Source organism: Neomonachus schauinslandi, chromosome 6 (genome assembly GCF_002201575.2).
Source record: "Neomonachus schauinslandi chromosome 6, ASM220157v2, whole genome shotgun sequence".
In the NCBI taxonomy this organism is placed as follows: Eukaryota; Metazoa; Chordata; class Mammalia; order Carnivora; family Phocidae; genus Neomonachus; species Neomonachus schauinslandi.
The window spans coordinates 47,128,000-47,145,195 of NC_058408.1; the positions used below are offsets into that span (position 1 = coordinate 47,128,000).

At 35.2% G+C, this 17,196-nt stretch overlaps 1 pseudogene; it reads right to left on the minus strand.

Annotated features, from left to right (window-relative positions):
- Window positions 1-16,991, minus strand: part of LOC123325096 — a 37,903-nt pseudogene extending 20,912 nt beyond the window's left edge.
- Window positions 16,992-17,196: the final 205 nt, after the last annotated feature.

Sequence of the window (17,196 nt, forward strand, 5' to 3'; positions counted from 1 at the left end):
TTTAAAACTGAAATGTTTGCAACTTGCAAGGATATGTCTCCATAATATCTATGTTGCTATTCTCTGAGTTTCAATATGTCCCTTCATTCTTGTCTTGCTCATCATAAGGAGTAAAATAGGCATAAAAGGAAATTTTATCTCATGTCTACATAGTAACCCAAAGTTTTTGTCTGTGTTCATTTCACAGAAGCAGTGAAAGAATGCTGATTGATTTGTGTACCTAGATTGTAATTTACTGTTTCAAGATAAAGTGGAATATAGAGAAAGGCTTCCTCTTGTTCATTTACAGAAAGCACAGGGGAGTGTTAACCTCATTTGAAAGAACATCATAAAGCAAGTTATGCACTACTAACCAACACAGCATGGTATTGACTGCCATCTTCCATCTTTACACACAAATTCTTCTGCATCCTGAATTACATAATTTTCTTAACAGAGAACAGATATTTTTTCTCCTTCCTGGTAATTCACTGTAGTTGTCATATCTTGAGCATTGGGAATCTGAGGTGGAGGTGGGCATGACTGCGTTTGTAGCTCTAAAAATATTAAAATTAGATTTCTTGATTAAAAATCATAGGTTAAAAATATCAAAAGGATAATTAAGCAGAAAATTCAAAATGATGTATCATAAATGATCACATAATAATGACATGTTCTAGGTTTAAATATGTTATACTCTTCAGCTTGGACCATGGTGCTTCACATTTGGCTTATTCTCATGGTTTTCTTTTGTACTTTCTTCCTTTCATTCTTTCTGTGATCAATCTTGCATAGTTTATATAAAACCTCTTTTAATTATTTCTAACCATTAGGATGTTCTAGCTGAATTACTCACTCAGTATCAGGTACTCCATAAAGACTGATATCAAGATCTTTTTAAAGATGTCCACAATCAAATGTGTTGGGATTGGATTAAAACCTTCACAGGATATCCTACCAAAGGAAGGTGATTAGCCACAGGAAGAATTATATTTAGTGAACCATCAGTTGATTTGATACAAATTCTTGGCCAAGATAAGAATGAAATAAGGATGATTTATAGTATGTTGCTTAAAACCAAAACTCCCCTGGAGGTACCATTTACTAGCTTGCCCATGCTGTTTAAAGATATATAGACTGATGAACAGTTTAATGTTTAAACAGCCTGCCTTTAGTTAAATGACCAGTGGGATATAAAAGACCTCTCTGTAAACTGTCTGAACTCCCATAAAACTGAGACAGCTTGGATATATCTGGGCAGTTAATAATTTGAAGGCAAAGCATGTCCTGGTCAACTGAGAAAAGTCTCTGGATGACTATACCTGGAAGCTTTTGGACCTCTCCATGATTTCTTGATGTTGCTTTCTCCTGTCACACCATATATTTATTTCATTAAAAGTTTTCTGTGAGTATACACTGTGAAGTTGTCAAAATTATTTCACTTGTCCACATTTTACGTTCAATTCAGGGAAATATTTGACTGAGTAAACTTCCTCCATGCTACTAACGTCAAATTTTCTAAGTTGATATGAGTATTGTATAGTTCATCAAAAATATTTTTTCTTGGAGTGCCTGGGTGGCTTAGTCTGTTAAGCGTCTGCCTTCGGCTCAGGTCAGGATCCCAGGGTCTTGGGATGGATCCCCACGTTGGGTTCCCTGCTCAGCAGGGAGTCTGCCTCTCCCTCTCTCTCTGCCCCTCCTCCCACTTGTGCTCTCTCCCTCTCTCTCTTAAATAAATAAAGTCTTAAAATTTTTTCTTATATTTAAGTATCTTGTCATATTTTTTCAATGTATTCTCTTCTATGTCTGATGTTTAACCATTTTTTTGTCCTAATAATCTAAACTTGTACTTCCTCTTGATAAGTCTTGCCAGAGGTTGATGCATTTACCAGATTTCCCTAAAAGCTGAATTATTATTCTGTAAACCAGATATTTATGCTTTTTTTTAGCTTCTCATTATAACCATTTATGCTTTAATTGTTCATTACTTCCAAGTTCTTTGGGTGCATGTTCTTTTCTAAATTCTAGATGGTAATTCCTATTGCCTTTATTTTGTTCCTTGTTTATAATGAATGGTTTAAAGTTATAGATATCTGTGCCTTTGCTGTGTCCCATAGATTTCAATGTGTACTGCTATCATTGTCATTTTATGTAAAGTATTTTCTGTTATTTCTGTTATATATTGTTATTTCCGTTATTAACCACCCATTTCATTATATAAGCAGATATCGTATAGAAATTCATAAGCTTTCCTTGAAATTTTTCTGGAAATGAAATACCAGAATAAGTAAAATAATTTTGAATAGCAAGAACATAATTGGAGAATACAAATCAGACTTCAAGACTCATTATAAAGCCGTAGTTACCAAAGCAATGTGGAAGGAATAGGATAGATAAATGGATACATTGGCTGATACAAAGTCTAGAAATAGATCAATATTTACATAGTTAACTGATTTTCATTTCAAAGTCTTTTCCACACATATTGCTAGAACAGCTGGCATCTATATATATTTTTTTAAATCAACCCCTATTTTACACCAAATTCAAAAAGTAATATACAATGGATGATATACCTAAATAACATTGCCAAAGGCATGGCAAGCAAGGGCAAAAATGAACTATTGGGACTTCATCAAGATAAAAAGTTTTTGCACAGCAAAGGAAACAGTCAACAAAACCAAAAGACAACCAACAGAATGGGAGAAGATACTTGCAAATGACATATCAGATAAAGGGCTAGTATCCAAAATCTATAAAGAACTTATCAAATTCAACACCCAAAGAACAAAGAATCCAATTAAGAAGGGCAGAAGACATGAAGAGACATTTGTCCAAAGAAGACATCCAAATGGCCAGCAGACACATGAAAAACTGCTCAATATCACTCAGCATCAGGGAAATTCGAATCAAAACCACATGAGATACCTCCTCACACCAGTCAGAATGGCTGAAATTAACAAGTCAGGAAACAACAGATGTTGGCGAGGATACAGAGAAAGGGGAACCCTCCTACACTGTTGGTGGGAATGCAAGCTGGTGCAGCCACTCTGGAAAACAGTATGGAGGTTCCTCAAAAAGTTGAAAATAGAGCTACCATATGATGCAGCAATCACACTACTGGGTATTTACCACAAAGATACAAACGTAGTGATCCGAAGGGGCACGTGCACCCCAATGTTTATAGCAGCAATGTCCACAATAGCCAAACTATGGAAAGAGCCTAGATGTCCATGGACAGATGAATGGATTAGGATGATGTGATACACACACACACACACACACACACACACACACACACAGGAATATTACGCAGCCATCAAAAAAAAAAACCCCCGAAATCTTGCCATTTGCAATGACGTGGATAGAACTCAAGGGTATTATGCTAAGCGAAATAAGTTTTTCAGAGAAAGACAAGTATCATATGATCTCACTGGGGGGCACCTGGGTGGCTCAGTCATTAAGCGCCTGCCTTCGGCTCAGGTCATGATCCCAGGGTCCTGGGATCGAGCCCCACATCAGGCTTCCTGCTCCACAGGAAGCCTGCTTCTCCCTCTCCCACTCTCCCTGCTTGTGTTCCCTCTCTCGCTGTGTCTCTCTCTGTCAAATAAATAAATAAGATCTTTTTAAAAAAAAATTCTCTCTTAAAAAAAAAATCTCACTGATATGAGGAATTCTTAATCTCAGGAAACAAACTGAGGGTTGCTGGCGTGGTGGGGGGTGGGAGGGGAGGGGTGGCTGGGTGATGGACATTGGGGAGGGTATGTGCTATGGTGAGCACTGTGAATTGTGTAAGACTGATGAATCAGACCCGTACATCTGAAACAAATAATACATTATATATTTAAAAAAGAAGAAGAAAAAAAAGAAGATAGTAGGAAGGGAAAAATGAAGGGGGGGAAATTGGAGGGGGAGACAAATCATGAGAGACTATGGACTCTGAGAAACAAACTAAGGGTTGTAGAGGGGAGGGAGGTGGGGGGATGGGTTAGCCCGGTGATGGGTATTAAGGAGAGCACGTTCTGCATGGAGCACTGGATGTTATACACAAACAATGAATCATGGAGCACTACATCAAAAACTAATGATGTAATGCATGGTGACTAACATAACATAATAAAATTAAATTAAAAAAATAAATAAACAATGTTAACATCAGGGACAGAAAGATTCATAAATTCAATTGCTAATTAATATTTTTCCTCTGTAGCTACATATTGAACTATAAACAACAAATGTTTGAATTCATTGTAATTTAAGACTTGACATTTTCACAAATAATCTCTAAATTTCAAAAATATTGTTATAACTGTATATATCAAGAAATGCTATTCAGGGCGCCTGAGTGGCTCAGTCGGTTAAGCGTCTGCCTTTGGCTCAGGTCATGATCCCGGGGCCCTGGGATCGAGCCCCAAGTCGGGCTCCCTACTCAGCAGGGAGTCTGCTGCTCTCTCTCTCCCTGTCCTTCCACCCCACTTGTGCTCTTGCTCACACTCTCTCTCAAATAAATAAATAAAATCTTTAAAACAATTTTAAAAAAATGTTTTTTTAATTAAAAAAAAGAAATGCTATTCTCACCAACACACTGAGGAAGTGGGTCCACATTTCTCTAACACATGTAATTCATCTGTGTCCAATCAATGTAAATGTTTCTCTGCAATTGAACTCCACTGAATCTCCATGGTGATAGGGAGGGGCAGAAAACTCAACAATATGGCCATAATCAAGTCCCCGTATATCGCCACATGTACTGGCCTCTGTAAAAATTTCACAAAAATATGTTTATCTTTAAAGTATAATTTATGTGGTTATATGAATATAAACAAAAAGTGTTGATTTAATCAAGTTTGAATATTCATGATTTTTATACATTACCAATACATATAGGCAACATTGTCCATTTTCCATCAACACATTGAATTTTATTAGGACCCTTCATCAAAAATCCAGGGTTGCAAACATATTCCACCAATTCATTGTGTTCATAATTTTCTTTGTTTGTTTCTTTAACCTCCCCACTGGGGAGTTGAGGAGATGTGCCACACAATTTTACTAGCTCTACAGTAGAAATACTGTGTAAATAATGGTTACAGTGTCTACTTTATATCTTAAAAATCCACTAAAACAGAGGTTTTTTCTTTAATCAATTTATTATTCATGACATAATTTATTATAGTATTCTTAAGCAATTTTTAAAATGGGGTTTACAACAGATTCATTTCCCGATTCTATTACTTATATTGAACTAGCCTATTAGAAGTATATTCAAGCGTTGAAAATACATTCAATATATATAGGCATAAATCTGGCTAAAGACATGTAAAACTGATAAACTGAAAATGAGAAAACATTATAGAGATAATCTAAAGGCCCAAATAAAAGAAGAAATAAAGTTCAGAAGATTTAATATTGTTAAGATATCAACTTTCCCCAATGATCTATAGATTCAATATTACCCCAATCAAAATCACTGCAGTTTTTTTTGCAGAAATTGACAAACTGATTTTAATATTCACATGGAAATGCAAAGAACCTAGAATGGCTTAAAAGAAGAAAATTTTGAAGGACTAACATTATGAGATTTCAATACTTATTACAAAACAGTAATTAAGAAGCTGTGGCATAAAGACAGATGATAAAAAACAGAATGGAGCTCAGAAATAGACTCACATCTCTATCAACAATTGATTTTTGACAAAGCTGCAAAAGGCAATTCAGGGGAAAATAATCGTTTTTTTTCTACAAATTGATGTAGAACAATTGGATACCCATATACAAATCAAATCAGAGCTTTGATTCTATCATATCTCATATTCATATATAAAAATTAACTAAAAGAGCATAGACCTAAATATAAAACCAAAACCTTTAAAAAACATAGGTGAAAATCTTTGTGAACTGAGATTAGCAAAATGTCTTAGATAAGACATATAAAAAAGCTAAAGACACAAAAAATATTTTCTGACTCCCTTACAATCCTATAAACATAAGAAACTTCAAGAGTGGATTAAAAACCTCGGTAAAGCCCTGAATTCAGCTTTGAAAGTATAGTTCAGACAAATAGGAAAAAAGTAGCAAAAAAATATGTTCAATGATCTAGATATTCTAAAGATATATCCAAACCAATTAGTAAATATGGCTGTACAAGTATATTAATCATATTGCATGCAATATTTTATCAAAACTTTTTTTTAAAAAGTACCATCATTTGAGACAAGAGACAAGCACTTGATCAACATATTTTAACTTTGATTAAGCTATACATGTGATGGACTTGACCAAAAGTTGCTTAATATCATTTAGACATAATCAATGAAATGAGTTAAAGGTTAACTTATGTTAAATACTGTTTAAAATTGTTCAATACTAATGGTGGAATTGTAGGCAAAAAGAAAAGTAACAAAAGACCCTTCAGTGTCAGACACCCTGTAAATATCTATGGATACTTCTACTACATATTTCAATAAACAATTGGATATTAATTTCTAATTCTTGTTTCAGCAATTGTAGGATAAATATTCACCTTTACATGCTGGAAAATTAGGGGACCATCCAAAGTGATAACACTGAACCAAATCTGGTCCAACTCTTGTGAATCTTTGTCTGCAGGAGAATTTCAACATATCTCCAACTCTCTATTTGTCTTTTCTGGGCTCAACAATTAAGTATTTTTCTATTAGAGGAATCTCTCATTCTCTTTCTATAAAAAAAGGTAAAAGAACTTAATAAGAATATATAATCAATCATTGCCAAAGTAAATTTTACATGTGTCACATAATAATGGGGAGCAAGGTGTTACATATACAGAGGAGCTTCTGATAAATTCTCTTCTTTGAAAACTGTTACATATTAGATTTTATATGCCCTCTAAATCCATACAGGACTCAGAAATATTAAGGTGTTGAACAGCAGTAGATGTGTCCTAAAAATTTATTTGTAAAGTCAGTTTGCCTATACTGGATCTGATTTTTATCACTGACATTTATAAAATTTAATGTTATATTGTTTTAGACTGTCAGAAAAGTATTGTTTCACATTAAAAAAACTAAAGCTACAATTTTTAAATTGCACACTTAAATAAAAATTGGTATTTTTCTTTAATATAATTGGGGACCTAGAACTCTAAAGAGAAACATTTCTAATGTATTTTAGTTAGAGGAACATTTAAAAAGCTTAATCAATACTTTATAAGTGAAGAAATCAAACTGAAACACGAAAGAAAATGAAGAAACGTGTTCAAGGCCACATAGTCATATTCTAGGTGTCCTGAATATTTATGCAATATACAACTACCTATTCTTATTATACCTATAATTATAGTAACTCTTAATAAATTGTTAATTGTTCTGATTCAAATTAGGAAGGTATAAAATTATTCCTTAAAATGTGTGATATTTGTGACATTGCTAAGTATTGTCAAAAACTGTATTTTAAAAAAGAAACTGCATTCTTCTTATTAGGAATCCTCCTAACTTGCTAACTAATTTATAAAATTAAAAACTGAAATTTAAAAATTAGAATCATACTAAAAAGAATATTCATACTATCTAAAGTCAAGTATTTATACATAATCATAAAATTAGGTGTAAGATAACTATTCTTAAAAGTAATGCCACAAAAAATAACTTTTTTTTGCTTTAATGTTGAGTTTTGTAGCTTAGTTGAGAAGGTCACACTTGATGAGAACTACAGGGATTCTCTCCTAAAATTCTATTTCAGTCTTCTACGTAGCAATTCTTTTATTTGTATGTATCTTTGTTTATATACTTTATCTCATCACATTGTGAAAAATGCTGCCTTAACAACACCAAAAAACAATAATAAAAAAATAATAATAATAAATCTTGGCTGTTGGCTATTTTCCAACTGTTATATAGAGATACTGACTTTTAAAATGTAATATAAAGAAGAGTTTGAATGGGCATAACCTGAATTAGAGATATTTGTCTTTATCCAAAAGTCAAAATCATAAATCCAGGCACTGATACTTGGAAATACTAGTACAAATTTTTTTTAAATGTACATTTATTTAAGATGGCTAGAAACACTGTTTGGCTTAAGTGGTTTACGATAATAGTAATTTTTTTTTTTTAAAGATTCTATTTATTTGAGAGAGAGAGCATGTATGGGGGAGGGAGGGGAGGGAGAGGGATAACAGACTCCCCACTGAGTGTGGAGCCCAATGCAGGGCTTGATCCCACGGTCCTGAGATCATGAACTGAGCCGAAGTCAGGCACTTAACCAACTGAGCCACCCAGGCGCCCCAACAATAATTCTTTGGAAACCTCTCCACAAAGGAGAGAATTCCTATGACAATAAACTCAGATATCAGCCAATCTTTGTGCAATTTTCTGCTACATGGTAAAGGGAAATTATTTGAAAAGAACATTAAACTGTCATTTGTTCATTCAATTTTGGGAGGTTTTACCATGTGGGTGAATTCCTACCAATGGGTTCACAAGGTCATAAGTTTTATAAAATTTGTAATAAAAGCCTTATTGGCCACATCAGTTTTTACCACTGTCCCTGTCACTCCAAATTCTACTCAGTCCCATTTTTCTGACATGTGGTGACATTGGAAAGATCACAGGAATTACATATTCATGATTTTGAATTCTTTTTTAAAGAGGGCCCGTCAACATTGTAAAAGCTTCTGATTTCATAAAACCTGGATCTGCCTCTAATCCCAGAAAAGAAATTCATGATCATCTTAAAAGCCTCCCCTTTTACTTAGAAGAAAATCCAAGCTCTTCCATTTCCTGCCTACACTTCCAGTATAACTGACAGCCTCTCCCCCTGGCAATCCAGACTCCAGGCTTTTTGATCTTTGGATTTTTTTTTATTATTTTTTTTATTATGTTGTGTAAATCACCATACATTACATCATTAGTTTTTGATGTAGTATTCCATGGTTCATTGTTTGCGTATAACACCCAGTGCTCCATTCAATACGTGCCCTCTTTAATACCTATAACCAGGCTAATGATCTTTGGATTTTTTTTTTAAAGATTTTATTTATTTATTTGACAGAGAGAGACACAGCGAGAGAGGGAACACAAGCAGGGGGAGTGGGAGAGGGAGAAGCAGGCTTCCCGCCGAGCAGGGAGCCCGATGTGGGACTCGATCCCAGGACCCTGGGATCATGACCTGAGCCGAAGGCAGACGCTTAACGACTGAGCCACCCAGGCACCCCTGATCTTTGGATTTTTTAAGGAGCTCAAATTCTTTGCTACTTCAGCTTTTGCATAGACCCCCATCTCTATCCTGAAGGGTTTTCAACCTTTCTTTGTGCACATGCCATCCTATAGAAAATAGAGCCCTCCATCCTTGCCCTCCCATTTTCTAAGTTCTTGGATTCTTTTGTTTCTTTGAACACAGTTATGTATAAAATACATTTAAAATGTTTTTATCATCCTGTTCATTATTTGCCTTTATTTGTTGGGTTTTTTAGTTTTTTTGGTTGTTGTTGTTGGTTTGTTGTTTTTTTGTTTTTGTTTTTGTTTTTTTAATATTGGAATGAAAGCTCCCAAAAGGCAGAGCCATATTTGTGGGTTTTCACCATTCTCTCCTGGCCTATTTCTAGCTCATAAACAGGCATTTTTTGACAGCCTGAATTAATCAACTTTAACTGGAACTAAGACACCACTAAGCAAGTCTACCTCATCTCAATAATAAACTCACTGTGTGCTCCTTTCTTGAAGTCTCTATTTTAAACCTTTTTTATTCTTCCTAAGTGTTCCTTCTCCTCCTTTCCCTGTGCACCATTCAATCTCAGGTGACTCTGTCTTACAGTTCAAAGGAAAGTGGAAACCATCAGCTCCTGCTTCTTTCCAGCATGAGATTTACACCTCTGTTTTCCTTCCTTCCTCCTATTACAAAGTTGGAAGCAGCTGTGTTGCCACAGAAACCTCATACTTCCACAGAATTCGGTTCCCTTTCCCTCCCACCCCCACAGGGAAATGTCCACCTCAAGTATTCAGTCTCTATTATATCCTATTTAGCATTCACTTGGCTCTAATGTCCTCCATCTTAAAAAAAAAAAGAATCTTCCCTTTGGTGTATGATTTCCTCTAGCAATATTCTGCACTTCCTATCCACCATATTCACACAAATGTCTTTAAAGAGTTATGACCACACTCTATACTGAAGTTCTTACTGATCATTTTTCTTCAGTAAACTCTATTTAGGTTCTGCACCATGTATTCCTTCCAAAACTATTTCTGTTACAGTTATTGCTGGCCTCCAAATAGCCAAATCTGTGATATTTTCAGTCTTCTAGATAGACGTATTAGCTTATTCAGTCTAACCAAAGCAACCTTTTGAACAATTGTACATTTTAAAGCCTTTTACAGATAAAGAGGAGTCAACAAAGGTTCAACTAGGCTTGATATGTTTCCCTAAGATACATGCTTAGCAAGTAGTGGAATTAGAATGAGAGCCCATTCATGCTGACCCAATAGCTTCGCTATTAATCATTCTGGTGTATTTTTTCTTCCTTTAGTCATTTTCTTCTCTCCATTTCTATGACAACATTCATTCCTACATTTTTTTCCTCCCAATTTCCACATCCTCCATTTTTTCTATCTACTTGGCTACCTATTCCTCTTCTGTCTGACACCTAAATGTTAGAATGCTTCAGGGCTCAGTCATTCTATATTCTTTTCAATTTGATATCATCATTACATGGTGATAATCCCAAATGTGTATCTCCTGGCTAGACCCATCTATCCAACTCTGTAGTTTACATATCCAAGTTTTATTGTCTGTGGCAGTTCAGTCATGATGTGTCCAAGTCAGAACTTGTAATGTTCCTCCCAAAGTGCTCTCTCTCCTGCCAGCATCATTTCACAGAAAGCCACTGGTATTTACCTGGGTACATTAAAAAAAAATCAAATAAAATGTGAATCCTTGATTTGTTACTCTTTCTCACACCCAACATTTAGTAATATTTTCTGTGCTTTCTACCACCAAAATATATCCCAAATCTGTCCTCTGTTCTGCATCCATCCACTCAGCCATCACCTATGTGATCCCCACCTTTCTCACTCTACAAGGACTCCTGAATATTTTCTTGCCTACCACAAGAAGAGTGTAGGAGGGGGACGGGGGGGGAGAGAAATAAAACAACATTCAGAAATTCAAATCAAATTATATCATTCCTTTGCTTAAAGATTCGTTTATGGCTTTTTATCAATGATAAAATTAATCCAAATGCTGAGATGCCCTAATATAACCTAAATAGTCTTTCCTTAGCCTCTTATCCAGCCTCAGCTCATAAAATTCTCCCACATAAAGACTGGAATCCACTTACCAAGATATCTCCCAAATACTGTTTTGTTGTCAAAGCTTTGCACACTCTACATCCACTCATTTTCCCACACATCCAAGCTCTCTTTCTAAATCTGGAATTGTGGCAAACACAAAAGAGATTCATGCAACAGTCCACAGAATTTGTCAAAGTCAGAAAATAAAGAGCTCCTCTGGAGACCTATAGAAATTAACTCTCAAGGTGGGAGGGGTCAAGCAGAAACTCAAGAGCAAAATAGCTGAGGACCAATGTTACTAAGGAGAGCTAAGTTTAAAATAACTTAAAAGCTTTCATTTAGTAAAACAAAATATTTATACTTTAATCACAAATCTGTGATGTATATGACCCATCGGAAACATTATGTTCACATACTGCGTTAAAGATAAAATATTCTCTTTGAGTTTTAGAACACCTTCTCTTCCCAGCTGACATTGAATCAGAAGGATTCACCTTGATTTTAATTATTGTGCCTTAAGAATACCTCCAGATAATTCAAAAATTTTTAAAAGGAGCACATAGCATTTTTTAACTCCGTTTTCCTTTTACAATCCTTATTTCCAGTTAACTGATAACTGCTAATTGAAGACAAAAAGTGTTCTGTTCTGTTTTTTAATTGAAGTATAGTTGACAATGGTATATTAGTTTCAGGTGCACAACACAGTCATTCAACAATTACAGATTTTTTTATCCTAAAAAAAAAAAAAAGAATACCTGAAAAAAGGGTAACTTACCATAACATGTGGGTGTATCAGACCAACCAGTGTGACCACAGATGTGGAGCCTGTGGTGTGTCCAAGTCTGTTTTCATATCCATCATAGCATTCAAAGTCCAGTTGGTCATTGAGCTGAAACCTTGTGCCACCGCTCTTGAGTCTGGCATTCACGAATACTGGCATATCACAAGATTCTAGTTCATAACAGAATTGAAGATTTTATTTATAATGGTAGTTCATGAACAACCTAACTTAGTAAATCCCATCCCTAGAACAAACATCTTGGTCAATTAGTATGTGCTAATGAATTAATCACTATGTAAAATTAATCTAAAAAGACCCATGATAAATTGTTGTCTTCAAATAGTTACCAAAAGTGAAGACAATGTTTCTACTTCTCATCACTAAAACACTCTGAAAATTTATTTCAGGAACATTTTTCTCAATTCAATTATACTTACACATTCATAGCCTGCTAGTAATAAAAAAGGCCATTACAGTTTATAGTACTTTTTTCTAGGAAACCGGAATAGCATTTTGTGAATTAAGATCCCAGACTTCTTAGCAGTTACAATATATATACCAGAGTAAAATGGGTAATTAAATAAAAAGATTGATGTGTTTATTATGTAAGACATTTTTTCTTCTATGATAAGAAATCTTGAAATGGAAAATTAATTACAATTAATTCAAATCAGTCTACCAATGCCTTTCACAAAGTTCAAATTTGAGTTCTGGAAGGAGGTAGGAGAATGGTCAAAATCAGAAATGTGTTTATACTGGAATATTTGTTAAAACTCAAATGTTTCTTGAAAGCAATACCTATGTGCCACTGGTGCTTGTCTTTTTGTTTTTTCTGTTCTATAAATGTGATCTAAAATGCATGGAGGGCGCCTGGGTGGCTCAGTCGTTAAGCGTCTGCCTTCAGCTCAGGTCATGATCCTGGGGTCCTGGGATCGAGTCCCACATCAGGCTCCCTGCTCGGCAGGAAGCCTGCCTCTCCCTCTCCCACTCCCTCTGCTTGTGTTCCTGCTCTAGCTATCTCTCTCTCTGTCAAATAAATAAATAAAATCTTTAAAAAAATAAAAAATAAATAAAATGCATGGAAAAAAGAATACTCATGAGCAATTTGTACTTAAGAAAGCTTGACCAAGGATCAGGAAGATGAACTGTGTAAGGATAGGATTATTTTACAGGTGGAATAAAACTGCTGTATGGTTATCTCCAGGTGTACCTAAAATTCTAGTGCTAACCCCTGGCCAAGATAAGCATGGGATGTGGTACCTAGTGATTTATAATTTGCTGTTTAAGTATAAAACTCCCTTGGAAACACCCTATACAAGCTTGTCTACATTTTGGAGGAATATATAGATTTGTGGTTTATACCTGGTTTAACTGGTTACACAGACTAGTTTTAAGTATGTAAACATAATGATATATGAGACCTCTTTGTAAATTTGTGCATTAGCCTGCCTGAAATTGAGATACCTTGCATATATCTTGGTGATTTGGAACCCATAGATGAAGAACATCCTGAGACATGATACTGGCTGGTTGTTCCTGAAAGGGTTCAAGCTTCCCTATGATTGCTTTGTTTCTTTTTCCTGTTGGGCTGTGTCCTTAACTTTTACAAAGCCTGATGTAAATCTATGCTGTGGAGTCCTGTTAATCTTAATCATCAGATAATCTATAATTGATGTAACAACCTATAGAACCTATAAAAATATTACCAAACTAATAGTAAATTAAGCAAGATCCATGATAAGAGGACAATACATTAAATGAAATTGTATTTCTATACAATAGTAATGGGAAGTAGAAAATCAAAACTTGAAGTATCATTTGTAATAGCATTAAAAGAAAAAGCCTGTGCCACAAAAGGAAAGATTTAACAAAACGTGTACATAACCCATAGTCTGAAAATTATATAACCTTCCTGAGAAAAATTAGAGACCTAAATAAATGGAGAGCTAAAACAAGTTCTTAAATTGGAGGAAAAAAAATTTTTTTTTAAGATTTTATTTATTTGCGAGAGAGAGAATGAGAGACAGAGAGCATGAGAGGGAGGAGGGTCAGAGGGAGAAGCAGACTCCCTGCTGAGCAGGGAGCCCGATGTGGGACTCGATCCCAGGACTCCAGGATCATGACCTGAGCCGAAGGCAGTCGCTCAACCAACTGAGCTACCCAGGCGCCCAGGAAAAAATATTTTTACAATCAACTATCCCTAAAGCGATATACAGATTCACTGAGTTCCAGTGAAAATCCTAGTAGGCTTTCTGTAGAAATTAACAAGATAATACTAAAACTCAAAGAAAATGGAAAACACATAGAAAAGCCAAAAAACATTAAAAATTAATGTATGAATTTTCTACTGCAGCTACAAAAAAAAAATCCACATACTTACAGGCTGAAACAATACTAACTTACTTCTTAAAATTTTGTCAGTTCAAAATCTGACAAATATATCACTGGACTAAATCAAGTTGTTACAGAGCTGTGTTCCTTTCTTGAGGCTCCAAGGAAGAATCTGTTTCCTTGTCTTTTCTGGCTTCTAGAGGCTTCTTGCCTTTCTTGGTTCATGGTGTCTTTCTCCATCTTCAAAGCCAGCAACTATCTCTCTCTGATCCTTCTTCAACCTCATGCATATCCCTCTGTCTGTCGGTCTACATGTCTCTCTCTCTCTCTGTCTCTCTCCATTCCACCCCCCCTTCCATGTGGTATTACCCTGAGCCCATTTAGAAAATCAAGAATAACCTCTCGATTTCAAGGCCTTTAATATTAATATCTGAAGAGTTCTTTTCTCCACGTAAAATACCATAATCACAGGTACTAGGGATTAGACATGGACATCTTTGGGGAGGCCATTATTCTACCTTCCACAATTAAGAACAAATTGGAGGATTCACATTATAGTAATCAAGGCAGGGCATAATGACATAAGGATAAATATATAAATTAGTGGGAAAGAATAAAAAGTCCAGAAATAGACAAAAACACATCACACCTATATTCAGTGGATTTCTGACAAATATGACAAGTTATCCAGTGAGTAAAAGGATACCATTTCCAACAAATTGTGCTAAACAACTGAAAATCCATATGAGAAAAAGAGTTGAACCCTATTCCATACACCAAAATACCTGGAATCAATCATAGAGATGAATGTAAAAGTACATGTGTAAACTTTCCAGAAAAAAAAGTATGACAAATCTTTGCAACTTTGAAGATGGAAAAAAATATCCTATGTAGAGCACAAAATAAATAATTAAACAAATGGTCAATTTGGATTTCATCAAATTAAGGCATATGTTCCTGGAAATAAACTGTTAGAAACTCAAAAGATATGACACAAAATGTGAGAAAATATTTGCAAATCACATACTTGATAAAGGAATTGTTTCCCAAATATCAAAGTGTCTATTACAACTGAATTATAAGACAAACTACCTAAAGTTGGGAAAAAATTAAGTTTCACAAAAGGAGAAATAACAATGACCAATAAGCAGATGAAAATGTGTTCACCATCATTAGTCAACCAGCAAAATAAAATTAAAGCAAAATGATATACCACAATATATACATCATAGTGGTTAAAATTTAAAACCTGACCATCTTGTTTGTTAATAAAGATGAGAATCAATTGGAATTCTCATACATTGCTGGTGGGAATGTAAAACGCTAGTTAACTTGAAATTCAGCATGGCAACTTCTTACAGATTTAATCATGCTCATAACCCAGCAATTTTCCTTTTAGGTATTTATCCATTTTCCTTTAGGTATTTACCACTTAGGTAAATATATGGTCATTCAAAGACTTGAATTCAAATGTTCACAAACAGCTCAATCATAATTGCCAAACCTGGAAAAAAATTGCCAAAACCTGGAAACATTCCAAAAGTCCATCAATATGGATAAACAAATTTTATATCTATATAATGCTACACAAGCTCATGATGGAAAGGAATGAGCTACTGATGCAAGAAACATCACAGACATTATGGAAAAATAAAACAACCAGATTTGAGAATCTGTTTCTATAAAGCCATTGATATGCAACTGTGGAAGGGAAACGTTAATCTATACTAACAAAAAGAATATTGGTTACCTGGTGTGGTGTTGCTGGGGGAGACTGAACGGCAAAAGAATAGAACTGGTTCAGAAGATGAGAACTGTTTCTAGCTTGACTGGGTTTGTGGTTACACAGAGGTACACATTTGTCAAATCATTGGCCTACACACTAATATGTGTGAATTTTATTGTATATAATTCATACCTGCATGAAGATGATATTTTAAATGGGCATTTGGAAACTAAACATATAGTTGTCAAGAAATTTGTAAGTGATTAAGTTACTAGAAGAAAAAAAGCTAAAACATTCCATCTAAATAAAAAATAAAATGTGAAAATATATGGAATTATGAGAAAAATGCTATGTTCCAAAGAAAATCAAACCAAATAACAAGAAACTCCAGACAGAAAGAACAGAAAATACTACAAAATAAAAACAAAAATAGTGAGACAGGGAAACTGAAGGACCCCATAACAATCTGCTTTTTGTTCCTTTTCCTGCTTCTCTTCCTGCTAGGCCCTGCACCCCCACCCCACTTTACACATGCATTGTAATGCAAATAGCATATGTCCTCCTTGTAAGGGACAAGAAATTAATGATTTCTCTAGAATAGATAACATCTAAGGAAAAATGAGGTGAGACTGACTTGATGAAGCTATCATATGTGTATATGAGACCACTGGTGCTAGACATCTCGATGCCAAGGCCTCCTGACTCCAAGGAATAACACCTGGGCCCTTGTCCTGGTTCTAACCAGTTCATGGATGCCTGAGAAGACACGTACACCAGACCACTGTCCTCAGTAAAAAACCCCAGACCTTAAACAAAGACAAGACTCAAGTTCCTTTCCTTTCTCATCTCCCAGACCCTGTATCTGCTCTCTATCTTCAGTAAATTCTGCTTTCACCTCCTGCTGGCTCATGTTTGACTTCCCTCCACACAAAGCCAAGGATTTTGGCTGGTCCTGTGGGACTCCCTCTGAGTCCCCAGACCCAACCTGCCAGCATCAATAGACAAAAGTGCCTTTGTGGGAGATGTGGGATCCAGGTAGGAGACTGTGAAACCCTGGTCCAGCCTAAGAACAAGGAGAGTTGTTTTAAGAAGACAGGCCTGCACCCAGGCAGCTG